This window comes from Passer domesticus, chromosome 12 (genome assembly GCF_036417665.1).
Source record: "Passer domesticus isolate bPasDom1 chromosome 12, bPasDom1.hap1, whole genome shotgun sequence".
Lineage (NCBI taxonomy): Eukaryota > Metazoa > Chordata > Aves > Passeriformes > Passeridae > Passer > Passer domesticus.
Window position 1 is genome coordinate 14,385,395 of NC_087485.1, and position 22,500 is coordinate 14,407,894.

Consider the following 22,500-nt stretch of genomic DNA (forward strand, 5'->3'; position numbering starts at 1 on the left):
AATAACTGAGGTTTTGAATTAACTGGACTTTGCAAATTCTGTCTGGGGTGAATATTTATCTTATTTTTGTAGAGGGCTTGTTTAAATGCTAGCTAAAACACAATGTTAGCTAAATCAAAAAATGGTAGAGGAGAGAGCCAAGCTTACTTTTGAATAGTAACTTACTCTAAGGATATTGCTAATGACTTTTAACTGGATTATTTGAAGATGAAAACTCTGTTCTTTGTAAACCTCATTGATAAATCTGACCTGAAGAAGTGTTAAAGTTGAATGTATATAGTGAACTTTCTTTTCTGGAGGGCTCTACCAAGTAAAATTTTCTGCCAGCTAAATGAGTGTTATAATGTTTCAGTGAAAAAGAAAAATGATCTTTACCAAGCCTGCAGAGTAATTTTTGTCATCACCAATTTCTTAATGATTTTTGCATGCCTCCTTAATGTGCATGTATGGCACTACAGTGACCTGATAGATCGTAATGGCTCCAGAGGAGCCATTGCAGGCTATTGGGCAAGTGATCTATGAATTAAAAATTCTTTAACAGTTTTGAAGAAGCTATTACAGTTTATTGTGTCAGTCACACCTGCCTTTTTAGTCTGTGGCCTCCCTGTGTGCTCATGCCACTGGCACAGGCCCTGGAAATGAGGCTGCCCAGGAGAGGCACATGGGTGAGGAAAGGGCTGAGCAGCAACACAAAGTCACAGAGAGACTGACTGTGGACTTTGAAAATCTGAATTTTGAAAACATCCCAACTGAAGTTCAGAGCAGTGTGGCTTCAGGGCTCTTATTCAGCCTGTTAAGAGCCCAAATTTCATTAAATCCTCTCTCTAAGATTTAGCTTTTTACAAAACTTGAAAGTGCATGCTGGGGTTGGATTACAGCCCATCTGTAGTAGTCTCTGCCATGGGATTTGTAAAGCTGTGATTTGCAAGGCCGTGACTGGCAAAGCTCTAAATTCTGACCTTAAAATCAGCACCACAGAGCTGAGGAAAATGTGCAGTCTCAGTTGATGCCACAGATAAATTCCACACTGAAAATTTATATGAATTTACTATCAGATTGCAGTGATTGGTGAGTTTCCTTTTATATTTTACTATTAAATTGCTGCAGGAGTGAATGGTTGGGATATAAAATGGTATGTGACCAGTGTGAATTTTCCAACCCAGCAGTGAGGCTCTAATGCTGCTCACCAGGGAAAGGAAAGATCATTTAGAGCTGTGGAAAGGGCAGGTGTCCACCTCTGAGAAAAGAGCGGTTCTTTTTGGGATAAAGATGGATGAGCAGAGGTGTGTTCATCAGGCAGTGTCTGGAGCAATGCTTCTCCAAAAATCTGGACCAAGAAGAATGTGATGTATGTTGTGATGTAGAGCTTTTGGCAAAATGAGACTTGATCCATACCTGCTGTTGTAAACAATGTCAGAGAAAGAGGCCGTGTTACTGCTCAGCAATTTCTGTGCCTTGCCAAGGGGGGATTTGGAACATCAAGACTGGTGAGAATTGTGGATTGTCAATGGACTGCTTGCTCTGGCATTGTGGACAGAGGCTGGGAAAACAGCAGATGCTTTTGCCCATGTGTGAAAGCATGGCCCTCCTGACTCTGAGAGGGAGGTGGCAGTGCCTTGGGGCATGGTTTCTGTGAAGCCACATGCAAATTTGTCCTTCCTGAGACTGGTGTACTGTAAGCTTCCTTAGTGGTTCAGCCCAATGGTTTGCTATAGAAACCCTTTTTGTTGGAGTAAAATACATATTGTTCTTACACTTAAAAAAAAAAAAGAAAACAAACATTTTTGAGATGTTGCAATATAATACAGGGTCCAAAAAATTATTAACAAAATGTGCTTTGCCTCTATTTCAGTGATACAAAAAATGTGGGATAATTTCTTAAGGGACAGTGAATATGCTTAATGTATTTTGATTTTATCAGTTAAGATGGCTTTTTTTTTTAGAGAAGCCCCTCTTTGCAGAACAATGGAGGAGTCTAGATGTAAGCATAGCCTTATTTAAAATAAGTAAACTGTTCCAGGGAATCTGTTGGTAGCCCACCTTTGGTTCTAGCTATTGACTGAACATCATTCTGCAGTTATATGGTCATATGGATGACTTCCTGTGAATCACATTTTAATATAAAATAGAAAAAAAAAGGAGTTCATTTTCTTCATGAATTAACTTGGCTGTTGTACTTATTAAAAAAAAAAAAGGTCTATAAGTAAAACACTTAACACTGAACCTTGAAAAAACATTACCCTGTTCCTTAAAGAAGTCCTGTTCCCATGAAGCAGCATGTGCTAAAGGTGTTTGAACACAAGCATAGTCTTAGAGTAAGACAAAAATGTAAAACATCTGCTTCAAAAGAAGATTCATGCACTCTCAGATGACTTAGAATGGAACTTAGATTTCTTAGTCTTTGGCTTAGATATGAAATTCTCCAAGCACCCAGCTGCCTTGGGCAGGTGAGTGTCCTGGTAAGTCTGGGTGGTTCCATGTGTACCCAGGACTAACACCTCCTTCTGCTCATGTCCAGAGCTTGCAGGGTGTGAGTAATGGACCTCAGGGCTGAATGCAGGATTTGGGAGCTCAGCCAGATGCATAATAAATATTGCAAGACTCTGGTCTTTCATGAGTGCTGTATTGGATGTAGGTAGAAGTGCTTTGTTTAATCAGGACTGTGGCACTCTAGGAAATTCTAGAGTGATCATATCTGCAATTCATTTTGCTTCTGTTCAGCATTTGTGAGTCCTGTGTATTAGCCAATTGTGAAATATTTGGAAAACACATCATTGAAAGTAAGATTTCACATTTGTATTTTCCCCTAAGTGTATTTAACTGTTAATGAAAGCCATGGGACTGAAAGCTGTTGAGACAGAAATCTTATTCAGGAGACTGGAGCTGTAGTGCTCTCTGACTCATTTGATCCTCCCATGTCTCCTTTGGGATTCAACCGTTTTTAAAAGGAATTACAGATAGCAGTAGAAGAATAGCTTTGTCACTGACTATTCATTCCATGGTGTTTCAACATAGGGCACAGATTAATGTAATTTATTGTGTTGAATTTTGTTTTCTGGACATCTGTTCAATATACCCAAACTCCTCCTCTATAAGACTCTGAGGAGCCATCATTTGGTAGCAGCTAGAAAACATTGGGCTGGATTTCCACTGGTGACTTGGAGGTATAACTCTTTATGCATTGGATCTCCAGTGCCCTGAGCTATCCAATTGTCTGTGTCAAATAACCCCAATGTGCCTTGTGTCAAATATTACTGATGTCACTATTGACATTGTGTCAAAAAGTGTCATACCTAATGTCTGTCACTGAAGAATGGTGGCAGAGTCAAAATTTGACAAAAAACACTTAAGGACAGATAATGGATGTAATGTGCCTCTTTCTCATTCCCCTAACAGGGAACCAAGAGAACTGTGAGTGTCTGTTCAAATTTTCTTATGCTGCCCACATTGCATGCTGTACATTTCTAGCTGCAGAGATTTTAAATTTGAACTTCTTAAAAATATCAGTAAGCAGGGGAAGTTATTTAAAACAAACTTAAAATGACCCCAGTTAGCAGGCACAGCTGCAGCTGGTGACCTGCTCCAGGTTGGTCCAAGCAGGAGATGGCTTCAAATCCACAAGTGCAGTGAGGCCAGAGACTCTGGGCCATGAGAATCACAGAGGAGAAAGCAGATTTCGTGACTCTTATTGCATTCCCCTATATTTTCTGTATAATTTATAATATTTTAAGGTGTTAAAGCTTTTTAAAATTTGAAGCTCATGATCATGTCTTAAGTCATATTCATTGGTTTTGAGAGAAAGTGTTATTCCTATGGTCACTACCCTTAAACTTTTCTAAATGGCTTGATAAAGCTAATTCATCTGGATCTTCTAATAGTGTTCTAAAACTTTAAGGGTAGGATCTCTTTCCTGTATGGATATAGCCAAAAAAATACTTTAAACTGTCTCCAAAGAGAGACATTTTCAAGCTCTTTTGCTTATTGGAGTTATGGGATAATTTGAAATACCTGGATACTGATTTGTAGTTTTTTAGGGTTTTTTTTAGGAGTAGAGTATTTTGTTTTTAATTAGTAGTATCTCTTGAGTCTGTCTGGCTCATGGAATCAAGGTCTGTATCCCTTCAGAGGCAGCATCAGGAAGTTCTGCTGTTCTCGGGTTGGACTGTGAGCAGCAGCATCTGGCAAGAGTTTGGCTTTGAGCAGGCAACTATAGTCATTCCAAACTACTCCTGTTAAGTAGTAGTAGTAATAAAAATAAAATTATAGTGGACTGTAAAGCAACATTCTCCTCTGCTCCTAAGCAACTGCCTGCAGTTTTCTCAAGCAGATGCCTCATGCTGCCCTGAAAGCCTCTGGGCTCGTGAGGAGGAATGTCTGCTTGTGCTGTCCAGGCAGTTGGTGTGATTTGTTAGAGCCACGAGGTCACATCTTCCCAAGCAGTAGGGAAATGCTGAGAGACAGAGCTTGATGTAGCCATCAGAAGGCTGACACGTCGTGAGCTGGTTTGGTTTTGCAGAGCTTTTCCGGGAGGGAAGGAGTGGGATGCAGACAGTAAACATCCTAATGTCTGGGTCAACACACAGAATCAAACACTGCTGGGCTGCTCTGTGTACCTGCCCTGTGCCCCACCTGAGCTGGCTGCTGCTCACAACCCCAGTGCACTGGGACTGTGAATCACCTGCTGCTGGAGTCCTGTGTGGGTTCTGAGACACATCATTATTTTTTTTAAAGAGGTCTGAATTTTGAATCCACACTAAAATTATGTTTCTGAAACATATTTGCCTAAAACATAATAACAAATAGAAAATACAATGCTCTCAGATCATGAATAAAAGCTGGGCTGCAGGAAGAGTAAAATCTTTCAGTAGAAATACTCAGGAAGGTAATAAGAACATAGAGGCAAAGCATTTGCCTAATTATCAGCATAACTGGATGTAACAAACAAGGAATAAATCACTTTTTTGGCTTCATTATGTTAAATTAAAAAATCCAGTCTCGGGCACTTTGCCTCTGAAATATACAGTATTTTCAACTTCAGAGCTGCCAACATTTCTCAAATAAGTGAAATGGCTCAGGTGATATTTAAGATGATTTGGTGTGATGATGAATAGCTCATTTACTATCTTACATTTAAACTCAGATCACATTGAAATGTGTGTTTGAAAGTCTGGATGAGTACATCTGGACTCACAGGCAGGTTGTCTTCAAAATAACAAACAAGAATCTTCCAAAGTTTTTATGGGAGCTTTTATTATCAAGATCCTGTCCCTGAAAGACTCCTTCCCACTTACTGCCCTTCATTGCTTTGAGTGCCCCCTGTTCCCTTATCACAAGAGAAATCATCTGTCAGGGCCTTAAAAATAGGTTTATTTTGAATTAATAAGTAACATAGGAACTTGATGCAGTCTTGGCCTCAAAAGTGACAAGCAGAGGAAACAAAGATCTGTAGATCTTGGTTACAGTCTGAGTAGTGGGATGGAACTACAAGGAGAGTTTTCTTTTCATCCCTTTCAAATTCCATCTATTAAAAAGTTTTGTTTTGATGGCCAAAATTGCCAAAGCTGTTCTGTTTCAATAAATAATATGTACTTTGAGATTCCTGAACTCTTTTCCTTTTGACACTCAGACGCAATGATGAAGTTGTAGGCTAAATGCTTTCTTCAATTAAAAAAGGGAAAAGGACAACAAAAGGGTAACTCCAGCAGGAGTGGGTGAATAAATGTGCTCTACCAGAATAACTGAGCCTGATGTTCAGGATATTCACTTATCATGTGTGAAGCTAAATCCCTGAACTACCTTTTCAGAGCCAGGCATGAATGTAAGGCTCTCCCATTCAAGAGGAATTTCCTTATTTCATCCCCCTATAAGGTTCCTGTGGGTCCTTTGTTTTCCTTTTTCTTTTTTTTCCTGACGACTACTTTTATGAAATCCTGGTAATGCCTATTTGTAGGGCCTTCTGCATCTGCCTGCTCTCTGTAGCAAAGGTATGAATTCTGAATTTGTAGTAATTGTAAAAACATTAATTCCCATAAAAATAGCTAATAGCCAGACTTCATGTTTGACAAAACACTTAGCATGGCCAACTAAGATGGTTAAGTTTGTTTAATACACAAATATAGTATGTTTTTATCCATTTAGTTTAAAATTCTCTTCCTCCTATTTAGTAGTTTGCTAATGAGAATACCTGTATAACAGTAATACTTGAATGGTATTTACTAACATAAATATTTGCTTTCTAGAAGCAGTGTTACACAAAATTCCTCAACTGCAGTCTAAGCAACTGCTGGAATGTTTGAGGTAAGAAACCTGACCTTTGGGGAGGATCAACATCAGGAAAACAGAGTTTCCACTGTTTGTGACTTGTGTCCATAGTGAAGGGGCTTGGAATGGCAGGAAGGTGACTGACACACGCTGTGTCACCGCTGAACCCCAGTGGAAAGGTCTGGTCATTATAACGATATTGGTAACATTCTGCATGAATTTCAGCATATCCTTGTACACTCAAAACAGTCAGTTTGTCAAGGTCCTTTTGTAAGAGATAAAGGAAAATAAACAGAAAGAGACATTCATTTATACTAAATGTTAGGAATTGCAAAACCTGTGTGGAAAAGAAGAATTTTGAGTTAGCTGCTGCTGAAATTACGTTAGCTGCAACTTAAAGCAAAACAAAAAATCTTTGAGGTAGCATCTTTTCCACATAAATGCTGCTCCTTCTCCCTTAAACTATTTAGTTGCCAGCCATTATTGTCACGTGCTTGCATTCAGCATGCATGGCAAGGTGTGGTGTCCAGGTGGCTGCAGTGGGTGCTCCAGTGGTGTCAGTGAGAGCAGCTCTGCCTGGGCACAGCGACGGGCACGGGAAGGGTGAAGCTCCTCCAGCCCTGCCTCCCCTGGAGACCAGTCCAGGTGGTGGGTGAACACACAGGAGCCTTCTAAAATACTGCACTCCCGGGTTTATTCTTAGCAATTCAGGAGTTTTGTATAGTCAGGTGAGTGTTGAAATGAGACTGGGGCAGGAGCAGTCAGCTGGTAACGTTTTTTCAGGGTGGGCTTACAGCTGAGATCTGGAATGGAGACACACTTTATTTATGATGCCACTTCTCTTACTCTAGTTATTACTTTTTTTAAGGATTTCTTTGCAAAGGGTCTTCTACTCTTTTTTTCTTCCTTAGCAAAGTACTCCTACTTAGCTTATTTATTTTTCAGCTTTAAAACATCAGCATTTTATAGATCTGAATTTCACAATGTGAGGATGATTGCTACGTACAATTTGCAAAATTGTGATTAACCAGCCCCTGTTTCGAGTCAGTTCTCCCTAATTCACAAAAGGCTTCCAAGAATAGTCTGCACAAAATTCAGTGTGCAAATTGTAGGGCAGATTTTTAGAGGGCAGTTTAAAGAATGAAGTCCTAAGGGTTTTATCTATATTTATATCTCTTGTTAAACCAAACTCTTATGTAAATGTTACAATCTGTAAATAACAAGCTGAGCCGCTTTCTTAAAGGAAAGATTGCATCCACATTTTTTGAGATTTGGCAAAATTATTAACTTGCACAATAGACTAATATACAAGTATATTTGGAAGCAACTAACGCTAGCCTGTGTCTTCATCTGTATTTTATGGATATTTAAAGGTTTAAGAATACATAGACCTTTCATTTTCCTGTAAAAATTGTCTCAAATTGAAAAACACTGCCCTTAGTGATGGCTTGAAAAAAATGGAGATAGCTTTTGTATACTTTTACTTTTTATAGCCATTAATGTTGTAGTAAATCTTGTATTATTGTATACAGTCTAGATTATTCTTCATTCTTTTGCCTTTGGACAGGAAAGAAATTACTGGCTTCCATCAGTGTTATTGGCAATCCCCATATTCTGACATCTGTTCCTTTCTAAACATTTTACCAACCTTGATGAAATGTAGTTTAGTGTTAGAAGCCGACTTGAAGAAGAAATTGGATGATAAAAAAATAACATTGATTAAACACCAGAAGTAATTTACCAATGACTATCAATATTTTGATGGCCATTGCAGTTTATTGCAGAAAAGCTAGACATCTTATAGTAATTTTAATCATATATAAATCTTTGAATTAAACTGCATAAATGAATTCTCATTTTTTAAACAGAAGGATGAGAGACTGATCTTAGTCAATTTTAATCAAACTCTTTGAACCATAGTCCTGAGAATGTTTGGGGCATATTTTTCAGATGCCGTGCAATGTACAACTCCCCAAATTAAAAACCTCAATTAATATTTTCTAATACACACTGGAGGTGTCATTCCTGATGTTGGCCTTTCCATGGAGCAACACTGGGATTTGCCCACTCTTGACCAGATGCTGGAGTGAGGGGCACTCCAGCAAGGGTGGTGGGTAAACACCACTTTATTCACATCCCTTGTTATTAACTGTGCTTCATTAAAGTAAAGCAGAGAAATAAAAGAGAAGTGATTATTCCCTCCCAGGTGCCAAGCACAGAGCAGTTATGGTGTGTCTTCCCCCACTCCTTGGGGTGGTGAGCTGCAAGAGGAGCCTTGGGAGAGGTTGTTGAGGGCTGGGGCAAAAGCAGGGGTGAGTGTTTCATTTCCAAGGATTGGAACAAGTTAATTACTCAGTGAAGGAGGAGGTATGAACAATATCTTCTTGGCAAGGGAAGTATGTGGGAAATAAATTGAAAAGGGCTACTACAGAGTGTGTGTTCTGATATTGTGAGAGGTAGATGTACAAGAGGATGGGAAGGTGTGATTAGATATTTTCAGAAGCACTTAGCAACGGTCTCAGTGGAGCTGTTGAAATTCATGGGATTTACTGTGGACTGGTAATGTTTGGGAGCAGAGTTTGGGCAATGCTAAACTACAAGCCCCATGCCCTGTGCGTGGATCCTCCCTGCAAGGTTCTCAGTGAAGCTGTGATGCTTCAGAAGGGTGAGGAAGGCACATTTCTGCAGCTCTGTGTGTGTCTGTGGACCTGCATCAAAAACAAAATTGCAATTCTTGATGAATTCATTTCATCACACCAATATTTTCAAAGGTGGAATTACTCCTCTAGCAAAAGGGTCTTAGAGGACTCCCAAGCTAGTTTTTGATTCCCTTACCTTTGAGAGAAACTTGAACCATGGAGGGTTCAAGGTAGTTTCTAGGCTGTTTGAAGTGGAGGGGATTTGAGAGATTTGTTTTCTTCATTTTACAGAAAATTTTATTTTGAAGGAAAATTTTCCTAACATACCTCCTTTAGAAGATTCACATTTATTATCAAAACAGTTTTCCTTTAATTTCCCAAAAGTCATGTATGCTAGCAGTAACTGAGGGGTCTAGATTAAAGGGGTGTATAAACTGACAATTTTTGAGTTCTAATACTCTGTGCTAATCATAAAAAAACCCCATGCATTTCAGTCAGAGACCTCTCAGCATGTTTTATAAATTCATTCAAAGATGAATGAATTCTCACAATTCTTTGCTGAGGATATTTAGTAGAGAAACTAAACATTATAGACAAAATGTCACTTTTTGAAAGTGCATTGTTTTTCTTAAAACTTACTTTTTTTCTTTTGAAAACAGGTTGCATTCAATTGTGCTTATACATATACCTACCAGGAGTGCAGTCTGGTGGTCAGGACACTGTTCTGGGAAATGGGATGACTTGGGTTCTGATTCGTGTCATTCCTGAACCCAAGTCTCAGAGTTAATACATAAAAACAAGAATAAAACAATTTCTGAACCAGGCAAAGGAACAGGCCTTGGCTCTTCCCTGCTGTAGTGTGTTCCTGTAACCACCAGGAGACGGAGATCTTCACTCTGTCTTCCAACAAACTAAAGTCAACATCTAAAAATTATTTTAATGCAGCTCTGCGAAACAAACCTTTTGAATACATTAAAAAAAATTCTACTTAATCCCCATGAATAAAAAAAAGAGAAATTAGAGGGACATGAAAGAAAATCGCCATTGCGTGGTCACATTTAGTAACTCTTGTTCAAGGAGGGGGGAAGTTGAGAGGAAGGCTCAGTTGTTTGCTGTTGTCCCACAGCTCAGGCAGCAGGAGTGAGGCTGGCCCCGGAGTGCCATGTTCAGGCTGGGGGTGCCTGCCCTCCTGTCAGACACAGAGTGCCTGCTGGCCTTCCCTACCCTCTCCCAGCCTCCCTTTAACATATGGTCTCAAAGCTGTTGACGTTCACCTGCTCAGATATCTGTACAAACTACTAGTAGGAACTACATAAATATCTAACAGATGCACGCGCTCACCCTGGGATTAATGCATTCTGCACTCGGACCCGTCAGCATCACACCCCTTCACAAAGGCATTTTATTTTTTCACTTGCTCATGTGGTGTACACCTGTGACATGCTGGCAATGCACTTGCTTGCAGTGAGAGAGCCCCTTAGGTTCAAAGCTATCCTTATATCTTTGTTCCTTTATGCGTGAACCTTTTGAGGTTTTCTCTTAGTGTTCAAAAGGCTTGAGCGTGGCATTACATCTTTAAAACCTCTCCTGACCCTTTTTTGAATATGCTGAATATAAAAGCAGAAACAAAGCAAGGAGAACTAGATAAATAGATGCAGGGAGACATCATAAGGGAAAAAAAAAAGCTCCTGAGCTTGCCAATATTACTTCATGCTTTTTATTGCAAACCTGTAAACTAACAATAGCCCACCACCTCACACAGCTGGGTGTGCCAATTGAAGGTGTGCTGAATGTGTGGGCTTTCCAAATCTAGCACAATAACAGCAACACCTGTGCTAAACCACTTTGCATTGATTTTATTTTTTTACAATATTTGCAGTCCTTCTCTTTTTAGAACTCTGTATAGTGGGGAAAAAAAGAGGACTTGCCAGGTTTAGTTTCAGTTTTAAGACTTATCTCTCAAGGTTTGATGGACCTGTCAGAAAGTCACGTGGATTTACACGTACCAAACCAAATGTAGGATTGAGTCTTAAAACGGAGGAAAAATTCTTCTTCTTGTGGATCCAGCTTAGCTAATGTGCATTGGCTTTGGCTGACAGGCTCCTTGCAGCCCAGTCCTGGTTTGCCTGGTTGGTTGGTTGATTTTTAATTTTTTCTAACTAAGCAGCCAGTGTTTCAATAGCCAGTCACAGCAACAAAATGGTTAAGAAAAATACTAATAGTCTGTAAGTGTATATCTTAAGGCACAACAGTGATTTAAAATTATTAATATTCAATAATTCATGGTTGTTTAATGAAATGACATATCAAATCAGAAAAAGTAGAAGTGAAAAATTTCTGTAACTTAATTCTCATCACTGCAGAACCATGTAGTTACTATCACTGCTATTATTATCCGGTAACATAGATTAGGTTTAGTGTTATGTTTAATGTTAAATTTCAGGCATAGAAACAAAATGCTTTTCACTGCCAAAATATTCACTGTAACATTCTGGGCTATGAATCTGAGAATTTTAAAGATGGGCAGCATTGTTAAAATCTAAGCATACCTTCTTGGTCACTTTGTCAGCAGTATAAATGGGTCCAAGGGTTGCTCACAGGGCTAGTTAACCTTTTCTCCTTTAACAGCAGCTGAATTTGAGGTTCTTTTTCACCTAAGTACCTACCAATTTATGTCTGTAATTCCTATTAATTCTGAGTCGCTCTTTCTTACACTGTTGTTACTTGAAATGGAAAATATTGGTTACAGTCCAAGAGAAAAATTTATAGCCTGTCATTGTAGCCTTGTGCTATTTCAATATAATAATACAAATGCATTCCCTCTTTGTGATAAGTGTATTTTTCCTTTTACTTTCTCATGCGATGTTCAGACCCTTTCCAGACTTACTTTGTCTCTGTGATCCTAGAGATTATAAATGCTCAAGGAGCCTTTAAAGATATTTGTTACCCTTTGAAACAAGGGAAGCAGACTCTCTTGTTCTCTGTCACACTCAGGCTGGGGCTGCAGAAGGCAATTTTTATCTTGTATAGCTAAAAGTTGGGGCTTGTAGTACTTTCCTGTTAGGTCACCTTATAAGCTTGTGGATATTTTCCTACATTTTCTATGGGAAACAGAGCATCCTCCAATGTTAAGGAAGGTGGAGGAACTTTTCTGGGCCCAATCAAATTCCTCTTGATGTGTTTAGTGAGACAGAGATGGGGCTAAGGAACACAGAAGTGCTGCTTGTTTTAGAAGTGAGAAGGAGACCCACTGGAAAAAAATTGCTTTCCAGTAATCAAGGGAAGATGGGAGTCTCGCAGCAGTAATGTGGACTCCTCTAATTACCACTTCCAAGTTATTAGCATCTGGAGCCCTTTTTCCCTTTCCTATCTAGCAATTATAGAGAGGGATAGATTAGTGAGTTGCAAAAGATGTAGAGTGGACTAAGTTTCTCTCTGTCGGCACTTGTTGTTTGCTGAAATTGATACTTTTAGCTAAGTCCAGGCTTTTTACCTGCCCTTGAATCCCAGGCTGTTCTCTTCATAGATAATGTATATTCAAGGACCATGCAAATTGTTTATTTACTCCTTTGCTCCCTGCCCCCACCAGAGAAAAAGAAAAACATCTTAAAAAGCCAAATAAAACCAGTCAGACACATGTTTTGCACATGAAGAATCACGTCTATAGTAAAATGGGATCCATATGTGTGTTTTGGATATGATCATCAATGCTGCATTTAGCTTTGCCCACATGCCAGGGTGTATAGGCTGCTGCTGAAAGCTCAGAATTTTCTTGCTAAATCACACACAAAATTTGAACTTGAGGTTGCATTAATGTCATAAGTTCATAGTTTTCTGTTGTTTCTTTCCCCATGTATAGTGTCCTTTGTTTATAACTCAAATCCTCTCAAGATTAAACTTTAAAAAGACTCTGTGATTTAATGGACTTAGGATCAGATTCTAACCTCCAGTGTGGAACAAGCCTGACTGTAGCACTCAATAGCAATAAAGGATTGTTTGCAGTTGTGAAGCAATGCCCGCCAAACATTATTCAGAAAAAAGATGCTGGGACTAATTTTTGCAGGGATGAAATATTCAGATGAATGTTAAAAAACTGTGTAACAATAGATGGTGACATACACAAACAGTAAAAGAGAAATTACTATCATTCCAACGTAACACTGCACTAATTTTTTTTTTTCCCACAACCATAAATATCTTCAAGTTAGCATATTTCTTTATATAAAGTCTTTTTCTATCTTGTACATATGTCCTGCAGAAGGAACTGGAGAGATTGAAAAACTGTCCTGCTTGAAACTGTTTGCAGTTTTAAAATTTATAAAGATAATTGACTTTTCAGTTCATCTTCCAAATTTTGGACTTGATCATGCCTATACATTAATTTTATTCCTTCCTTGCATTTTCCTCCAAATAAGAGCTATCTTTCAAGTTTAAGATCAGATCTTTGCTGTTGCTGAGGTACTTTGTACTCCTCTGGTAGTGAAAAACATCTGTGACTTTCCTGGCCTCCAGAGAATTTGACAATCCTCGGCAAGTGGCAGCAGTAGCAATGGCATCCCTTCCCATTTTTCCCTCTGGAGGTATGTTGGAGCAGCGGGGAAAACCTGTGACACTATGATTATTCCTGCTCTGAAGAAACACAATGAATTGACCAGGGAGCAGTTCTGAAGCTTGTTCTACTGTACGCCAAGTTGTTAGTGAGGAATCTGAAAATTATTTTGGAGACCAGTGCTATCACATCTCAGTTATTTTCAGGGGATAGGAAATGAGGTTCAGATTTTAAATATGGAAAGATCCTTCCTGTTTCTGCACAGAGTTTAGATGTTTTGGGGCACTAATGCTGTGTAATATAAACAAACCACATTTAAAAGTAAGTAATACTCCAAGGAAAATGGCGCTGAGGAGGGAAGAGATGTCTCTGTGGCATTTATTTTCTTGATTCTCAATCCTTGTCATCATGGCCTTGATCCTGAAAGATATAGCAAGATGCCTGCTACTAGCACTTTGTTATATAGTAACTTTTCAACCTTCCTTCTGGGGTTAGGTGATCAATTACTTTGTAAAGAAAACAGGGTGTTATTTCAAAAGCTGTGTTTTATTTTCCTTTATAATTATCTCCACATCAGTCTTCAATCTGGAATCTTGAATTGGCCACATATGCACGCTGACTTGCATGTAAAAGATCTGTGACAGCAGTCATGTGATGCTTCCATACCATAATTTTTCTCTGTATCAGGCTCCCAGTCCTTGAGAGATCTGAAAAATCTACAAGAAAGCTAGTTTGAGTGTACCTATGGGAGTCAGAACTCAGCTCAGATTATTATGTCATCGATAAATAGATTTCTTTAAAAAAGAAAGGAAGTGCCTTTAACTTCTTATGGTCTTACCTTTGTATTAGAGAGCAGCTTCTTAAAACAGTAGACCCACAGAAGCAATGCCATCAGCTGGAAATCTGGTCCATGTGAGTGTTTTCGTGAGTTGTTCTTGCATCTTCCCCTAAATGTTCTTGTTAAGTTTTGCGGTTTAACAATCATCTCTCAAATTCTTCTGTGGAATGTATATTCCCCTCATCTGTTGCATAAGAAATCCATATGAAGATAAGAGGGTTTTGATTTTTCAGAGGGGAAATGGTTCAGCTGATTTTACTGAAGTGCTATTGCTTGCTGAAAGTACATGTATAAAATACATAGAAATAGCTTCATTTCCTATCAGGTGACCTGAATATCTTATCTATAAATATGTTATTTAAGAAACATGTACATATTTTCATATCTAAGTTGATATTTTAAAACCTTTTCTTTACTCCATAAGAAATCCATACTTATATACCTTAGGTAAGAATCTTTTCAGCAACAGTAGATCCCAGGGAGTTTCATGGGACTGAGCAGTATGTCAGGACTCTAACTGTAAACTGCACTTGAAAATAAGGCTAAAGCAGATCAGTCCAGGCAACTTTGCACTTGGCCAAAAAGAAGAAAAGAGAAAAAATTATAGCTGCTCGACAGCCAGATCTCAGGAGAGCCTCAGGTGGGAGTTCCTTTTGTTCTGATGAGGATGTGCCTCTTGCAATGGCATTGCAGGTAAATTCACTGAGATTTCTTTAGAAATACAAACACCAGTGCTTGCATGAACTCCCACATGGAACCTTGGTTTCATACCCTCCTGGAGAGGGTAACTGCCATACTGTGAACCTGCAGGACCCCTCTGGCAGGTCACAGAACCCCCCAGTTGTGCCGAGCGGCCCCGGCGCTGCGGAGGCCAACTGGAGCCGTCGGAGGACGGCATCAGCAAATCAGTGGCTAATAAAGACAGGCAGCAACAGCAGCAGCAGTGTTGGCCTTCTCCACAGCAGGGTACCACAGATGTTTCAGATAACAAAGTGAGCTCCGCTGACAGAACATGTGTGTAATATATAAAATAATGGGAACCGAAAGAGGGGGGAAAAAAGAGGCCACTCCAATCCATCCATGTAAAAATGTTTTTTATTTATAAGCGAGCAGCTGAATACGAATGTTGTCTGCTCCCATAGAAGTAAAAAATAGCAGGCTGATGTGGATGAGAGACTTCACATGGTTTCCAGCAAAATAGACAGTGCATTGAAATATTTTTCTTGTCCCCAGACTTACAGCTGGGGCAAATCCATGCAATTTTTTTTTCTAGCGATTATACTTTTTTACCTCCTCTGATGATATGTCTGTGCTGTGGTTGGAGGGGATCATGGCCAAAGTTTCCTGTGTAACAGTGCACTGGAATGCTGGACAGTTTTTGAACAGGACCAACTTTACCAAATAGCTGCTACACTGAGGATTTTTGCAGGGTGGACCTGGAATATGCAGTGATGATCCACAACTACCTGGAAAAAAATCCCATGAGCAGCTCTCAAGTACAATAATTAGCTGTGAACTGGAAGAATTACAGCAGAAATCCCTGTTTTTATGATTTAATAGGCTTACCCTCTACTGTTCAAGTGTCCCAAAGTAATAAGATCAACCTCATAGCTGAGGAAACCTTGGGTGAAGGAGACTTTCACAGGTTTTTTCTGCACTGGTCCCAAGGGCACGAACAGGAGCATGAATGGGGTACCCTAGAAACTGCAGGGTGACCAGGGCTGGTAGCTGGTGAGAGGTAAGGGCCCCGTGTTGACTCTGTGTGTGTCCTGCTGAGTAAAGGCCTGCAAACAGGCCAGGAAGATCACCTGGGATACCTGGTCATGCCCCTCCATGCCTTCTCCTTGTCTTGCTGCACAGCCAGCACTCAAACACCGCGAGCAAGAGCCGCCCAGGGGGTGCAACTTGTTAGCCTGCTTTTGAAGGGTAACACAATGGGATTCTGCAGGGTGGAACAGGAAGCTCCTATCAGAGGCTAATAAATGTTTCCTTGTAAAATGGGGAGATGCTTATGTGAGTCCAGATATAAAGTGAAAGTAAGACAGCCCTCAGAGGAATTACTGAGGTAATAAATGTACTTATTAGGGCAGTGTGTGCCAGAGCAAGACAGAAATGGGCTAAGACCAGAAGAAAATTAGAACCTCAAGTGCAAGCTGAAGCTTGGTGGTCAGATAAAATTCAACCCTTTCCTCTGAGAAAAGTGTCTGCCCTGACTTGATTATCTGGGATTGGCGTGGCCGATGAGAACAGCAGTGTAGGATTTCTGCCATGTGTCCTGCTTTAAGCAGTAAGACATGAACACAGAATATGGTAACCAGCTGAAAGAGGATTTGGCTCTCAGCATATGCATATTTTATGTACAGATTGTGCTGTTGCAACTGCAGCACCTCAATGGGTCAGGGTCTGTTCGTGTGTCAGATTATTGCGGTGTGTGGCTCAGCATCGCAGGGCGGTGAAATCCTTTGAGACTGCTGGTGGGATCTGAGGTTTGGCCCAGCACAGTGTCCCTCTGCATGTGCAGGATGGAGTCATCTAAGCTGAGAGAGGTGAGGGCATACAACCACTCACTGTAAAATCAATGTGAAATCAGAGGTGTATGATCTACAGTAGATGTTTCTGTGGCTGAAGTGTAACTACATGTTAGGCAAATTGCTCCAAAAAATCCTGTGGCTATATATGTGTTGTGGTCCCTTTAGCAAGGTTTATAAGTTTAGTGTTTCTCTAAAGCAAGGTATGTAAAAGCAGGACTTCTATAATATATTCCTTAACTGAAGAAAGTTAAAAAAAAAAATTAAAAAAAAAATCCTGATTTTTTTTTTTTTAAGTATTTTTTCCTTCTTATAACTGAGATCCACCTTGAACATGGCAAGGTCAGAATTCAAGACACAGAATATGCTCATGGATCTGTCCAACAAGATACCTTTATTCAGCCAAATTAGAAAACTTGTGTGCAACCCAAAAGATCAGAATAGAGTCCTTATTGAGCAAGGTTAGGAGGGATAGAAACAATCGGCTTATATAGAGTATTTTTACTTCATAGGAATGTGGTTCTGATTGCTGAAAATGTATCCTTTGCATGAAGTACAAGCATAATCCTATGCCTACTTTGCCCTTTGAGTAAAAGTATGCTTAATAGCAATTTCAGGGGAAAAAAAAATCTATTTAAAGCCTGTTGAGCAGAATACCCACTTATAGAGGGAAGCTATAAGTGAATAATGTTAATGGAGTTCTGTTTTGTAAAATGCATAGGACAACTAATAGAATCAAGCTCCTATATCAGTGAATGATTGAATTACATTTAAGAGAGTACCTAATTTATGACCTTTAAAGACAATTTATAGTTTTTGTCAATCCTAGACCACCTTCATACAAAAGTTTTTAGAAATCTCATCTCTCACTTTATATTATCGTGAGAGGACCTTTTGTGCTATTGTATGTCAGTAGTTCCATTAAAACATTTAAGTAGGCCAATTACTGAAAGGAAAAAAATGCTTTCTGGAGAAAATTATTATACCTGTTTATAGGAGAAGTTCTTAATCTGGGAATAAATTTTGAACAACAGTGAAGAAGAATGACCTGACCCAGGATCTCCTAGAAAAAGAAATGAAGCCCTATAAAAACCAATTATTGAGTGTTTTTCCCTCCAAAGAGTGGATTTTTGTAAAGTAGAAGTTTGTGCAAAACTTCTGCCAATCGCTGAGATATTATGTACAGAAACATTAATTTTATACTCCTCTCATTTTTTTCCTCCCATTTATTTTTACAGTATGTGTTTGATTTTTTGCTGTGAAACTCTGATTCCGTGTTATTTTGTGCAAAGGAGACCCTCAAATTTATTGCACATTTGATTAAAATTGTTGGTACTTTTATCAGTTTTAAAGAGGCTGCTCTTGCAGTCATTTGATGCTGGCTTTACCTTGCAGGAAAGTCAAGTGAATTTGAGAGCCCTTCCACGGAGCATTGGAATTTATACAGAGTTTCTGTGTGGGAATACCCTTCCTTAACTCTGCTAAATTTTACATCATTCCTTAAAGCATTCTACAATTTTGTTAGCTTTTGTGCCGGAGGGTTCTGCCTGCTGTGGTGTCATTGATTGCTCCTCCTAAAAGAAGGCAGAGAACAAAGGTGGAATAAGCTGCTAATCTTCGGGATCAGCCAGATGTCATTCAGTGGTATATGGGAATTTAAGGCACCGATTCTTAAGGAAAAGGGTGCAGAGGGGGCTGTGAGGCTGCCAGAAGCAGCCCATTCCTTGTGGCACCCTGTCTGCCAGAGCGCTGCTGTGTCATGCTGCCTTAAATGTGGCTTTTGCCTGCTGGGTGCAATGGAGCTCTCTGGGGAGCATCACATTTCCAGAGAGCTACAAATGGAATTGGCTACTTTAAGAATGTGATCATCTGATTAATTTTTTTTTTTTTTTTTTTTTTGAAGATCAGTTTAGCAAGGAGGACCATAGCACTTTATAGGTCTTGCTTGTTCTCTGTGAAATCTCTGTGCTGTAGCTCTGAGTTCCTGTTGAGGTAATCTCAAAATTCTTACTGCTGCAGAACCAGAGCCAAAAGGGCTGGACTGCACGTGTGCAGCAAGGAACAGACTAGAAAAAGGCTGTGAAATTTCTGTGGCTGATCATACTTACAGTTCTGTCCTTTGCAATGTAAAGTAAAAATTGTATTATTTTACACAGAAGCTCCATTATAGGTCAGGCCTTTTCCTAACCAGCCACTTGAGAGTGGCCCCACTTGACTCCCAACACAATTTACTCTGACCATTAGTTAAGGACTGTTTCTGCTCTGTCTGTGGTGCTCCCAGCTCCATATGGTGGTAGCTTAAGGCTGATCTAAGAGTAAACAAGAAGTGCAGGGGTTTGATCGCACAAAGGTGTGGGACTCAGTTTATAAAAATAAAGAAGAGATTAAATGCAGGGGAAATATTCTGTCTTTATTTATCATCAGATATGACAGGAATCAGAGGTTAGGTCTCACCTTTTTTTGTCATGCTTGTTGGTCCATTATTTTAAAGTAAAACTCTTTTTTTGAGGGATTTTTTGTTATTTTATTGATTCTTTTCTGAAAATGAAATTCTTGCACTATACTGTATGTTCAGTATTCAGAACAAGGAGAGATTCTGGCTTTGCCCCAAACTGCTGACAGTCTCAATACTTTTACAGCGAGCATCTCTGGAGCACTGAAGAAGATTTTTGGAGGATGAGAGGGAATGTCAGGCTAAAGTACCGTAAATAATTTATAGACCTCAGATAATTGTCCTGTGACAGCTCCCAGTGCTTCCAGTTTCTTCCTACCACCCCCTATTTTCAGCTATCAGTTATAGAATCTTGACTTAATATTGCTAATTGCATAGTAAACAGAACAATATTGTTTGCCCCAAGACAGATTACCATTTCTCATTACAGAATTCACATAGACCACAAATCATTGATACCATCTCCACCAGTTATAATAAAGTTTATCTTCAATCTGATAAAAAGCATGTACTGAATAATAACTGTTGCTCTTATTGTAAGTGGTTTAAAAACATGCTTTTTAAAAAGCTGGGTAGTTCACTGAAGTTGCAATTCTGTATTTGCCCTAGCCAAGAGAGGTGAGAGCTGGGGACAAAAGTGGTCAGATTTCCAAGCATGACTCAGTGGGTGCAGTGTGTGTGGTGGCACTTGACAGCTGATGAACCTCTTACTGTTATCACAGTCAGCTAAACACAGTCAGTCCCTGCATTTATCTGTATTTGTACTTGAACCCATTGTTCAGTGCGTTATGGATTTGCATCTTTAGCTTATTCATAGAGAATTAAAGTGCACTGGATGTTGTAAGAAGGTTTATCTCTTCAGTTCAAATTCTGGAGATCCTTGATGGTCTGTAGGTTTCTGCCTCAGTCCTGAGATGAGCACTTGCACCTGGAGCAGTGCAAGGACAGGCACTAAATCCTTCTGGAAAACTGCCTGAAAAATACGGGTTCATTTTACTTATGTCCCACCACTGCTTATGCACATTCATAGATGAAGAAAAAATAATTTAGTATGACACAAACCACCAAAATCCATAAAGGGGACACTGTGGCAGGAGTATGGATACTGCAGTACTTTTCAGTTTTCTTACAAAGGTGGAAGTCTTCCAGTAGTGCATTTCAATCTGCCCTGGTGAATTTAGGTACTCCTTAGGGAGGTTAATCTTTTAGCCCTGCATGTTTTTATGTCATATATGCCAAGATGGAAGCACTTGCATCTTTGTGTGTCATTTTGAACAAGATTGGCCCAAATATTAACTGTCACAGCTGAACTTTGCGTTTTGCTACCTCCTTTCATTGAGATGAAGCTCAGCCAGCAAGCCCAGCTCTAAATAAAAACTTCCTCAAAGCCTAGCTCTGCTCCTGAACCAGGGAAATGCTACTTTGGTGAGAAGTCCGAAAATCTGGAACCAGTTTTAAAGTTCAGTGATTTCATAAGACAACTGAAAATATTGTGCAAGTCCATCAGGGTTTGGACCTGGGTGTGTGAAGTTGTGATTGAATCAGGTTCTGGTGTAATTCTGTGGGGAAGCAGGGATTCAGAAGGATTCTTTCAGAGTTGAACCCCAAACTCATTAAAATATTACAATAAAGTAATTAATGCACATGGCCACTAGACACTCTTAAAATGTAAATTTCACAGCTGTAAGAAATTAGATTTGTTTAAAAATAACAGAAGGCTCAAGTACAAATTATGGAGTAAAAGCCTATAAAATTTCAAACTTGGTTTTAAGGCACAGGCTTTTTTTTTTTTACTAGCTCATTTACTTCAGCACTAGTGTTCAGAAACTGATTTCCTTGTCTGCCTTTTGCCTCTGAAGTTATAGTTAGGTACCACTGTAGAACTGAATAGTTATAAAGTTTTCTTATCAGAGGGTTGGACTTGGAGAACAAGGCAAAATTTTCAAGGAGCCTGTGCCCCATCTGAAGCCCATCTTGTGTTCAGGAGGTGCAGGCACAGGTTGCCTGAGTGCCTGAGTGAGTTGTTTGCACAGCTGGGAGGACAGGTAGGAACAGTTGTTGGAAATGCTGCTTTTTCACTGCACGTGTGTTTTGGCTGGCAGGAGCAGAACTTGACCTCTAGGAACTACTCAATGTGGTGAATGCCCTCAATCATTCTGTGCCACAGAGGCCAAGAAAATTAAAGTGGCTTCAAGGTTCAGTAGCAAAGGAGCCATCTGGATTTTTCAAGGGATGTAACACATGTCTTTTCAGTGCAGAGGCCTTATTCCAGATTCTCCAGCACTTTCTCACCCATTGGTGTTTACAAACATGGGTCTGACTGTGATGCAAGAAAAGACTTTGACTAGCAAAGGCTCAGCAGTGTATTTCAGTCAGTTTCCATTTGAAGCAACACTGAAATACAGGGCTCACCATGGCCTCTTGGCACACCAGCTTCAGCAGAGTACTGAAATGGCTGAAGGAAGGAATTCCAGTCAGAATATGTTCCAGATGAATCCTGTTGGAGATCCATTTCTAAATATATGCTACGTGCCTAACTATTAAAAAGTTCAGATTATGACCCCTCTAATGTTATTTTAATGCTAGTTTTTAAAATGTAATTATAAATCAAATTGCATTTGAAATCTGAAGCTGACAGTAGTGGGCTGGAACACTCTAAGAGCTGCTTTAAAAATAACCCCTCTCAAACTTTATTACTGGTTTCAGAAAGGGAAGTGCAAGTGGACTGGCCAGATTCATCCCTGCTGCTCCCATCAGCAGACAGGACAACTTGCTAAGTGCCAGTTGTGTTCTGGTTTACAGAGACATAACATGGGAGCTTTTACCTTTATCTGGAGATTGCATTTTCAAACTTTGAATATCCCTCTTGGAGCTTAAGTAGAAGACACAAAATCCTTTAAATCATGTTTCCTCCTTTCTTTTCTTGTTCTTTACCATAGTGAATTTCCCTGAAGATTAAGACTTCTAAAACCTGCACAGTAACAAAAAACTTGAGGAAAGCAGGACATTATTTGGCAAGTGCAAAATTTTGGGGCAACACAAAAAAATTACAGGGAAGAAATGCACTCAGTGACTGCTGTGCTGGTCAATGGTATCTCTATGAATGTAGTTTTAAAAAAGGGCTGGAAAAGATACCAGCAGGACAGAGCTGAAGGAATGCAAGCATTCAGCAGGGTTGAAATGTTCTGTTCAAATAATGGCTATAATGATTTTGGTAACTTCATATTTCTTTT

General features: G+C 39.5%; 1 protein-coding gene across 23 annotated transcripts in view; it reads left to right on the top strand.

Annotated features, from left to right (window-relative positions):
• The window catches only part of ZNF536 (zinc finger protein 536), a 344,757-nt gene that overhangs the window by 78,566 nt on the left and 243,691 nt on the right, over positions 1 to 22,500 (top strand). The window contains exon 4 of one of the 23 annotated variants that reach the window (XM_064386635.1): positions 6,240 to 6,297. The exons of the other annotated variants lie outside the window; for them this stretch is intronic. The gene's annotated coding sequence lies outside the window, so the exon portion shown is untranslated. The remainder of the gene's footprint in view (positions 1 to 6,239; positions 6,298 to 22,500) is intronic. 23 annotated transcript variants of the gene reach the window in all.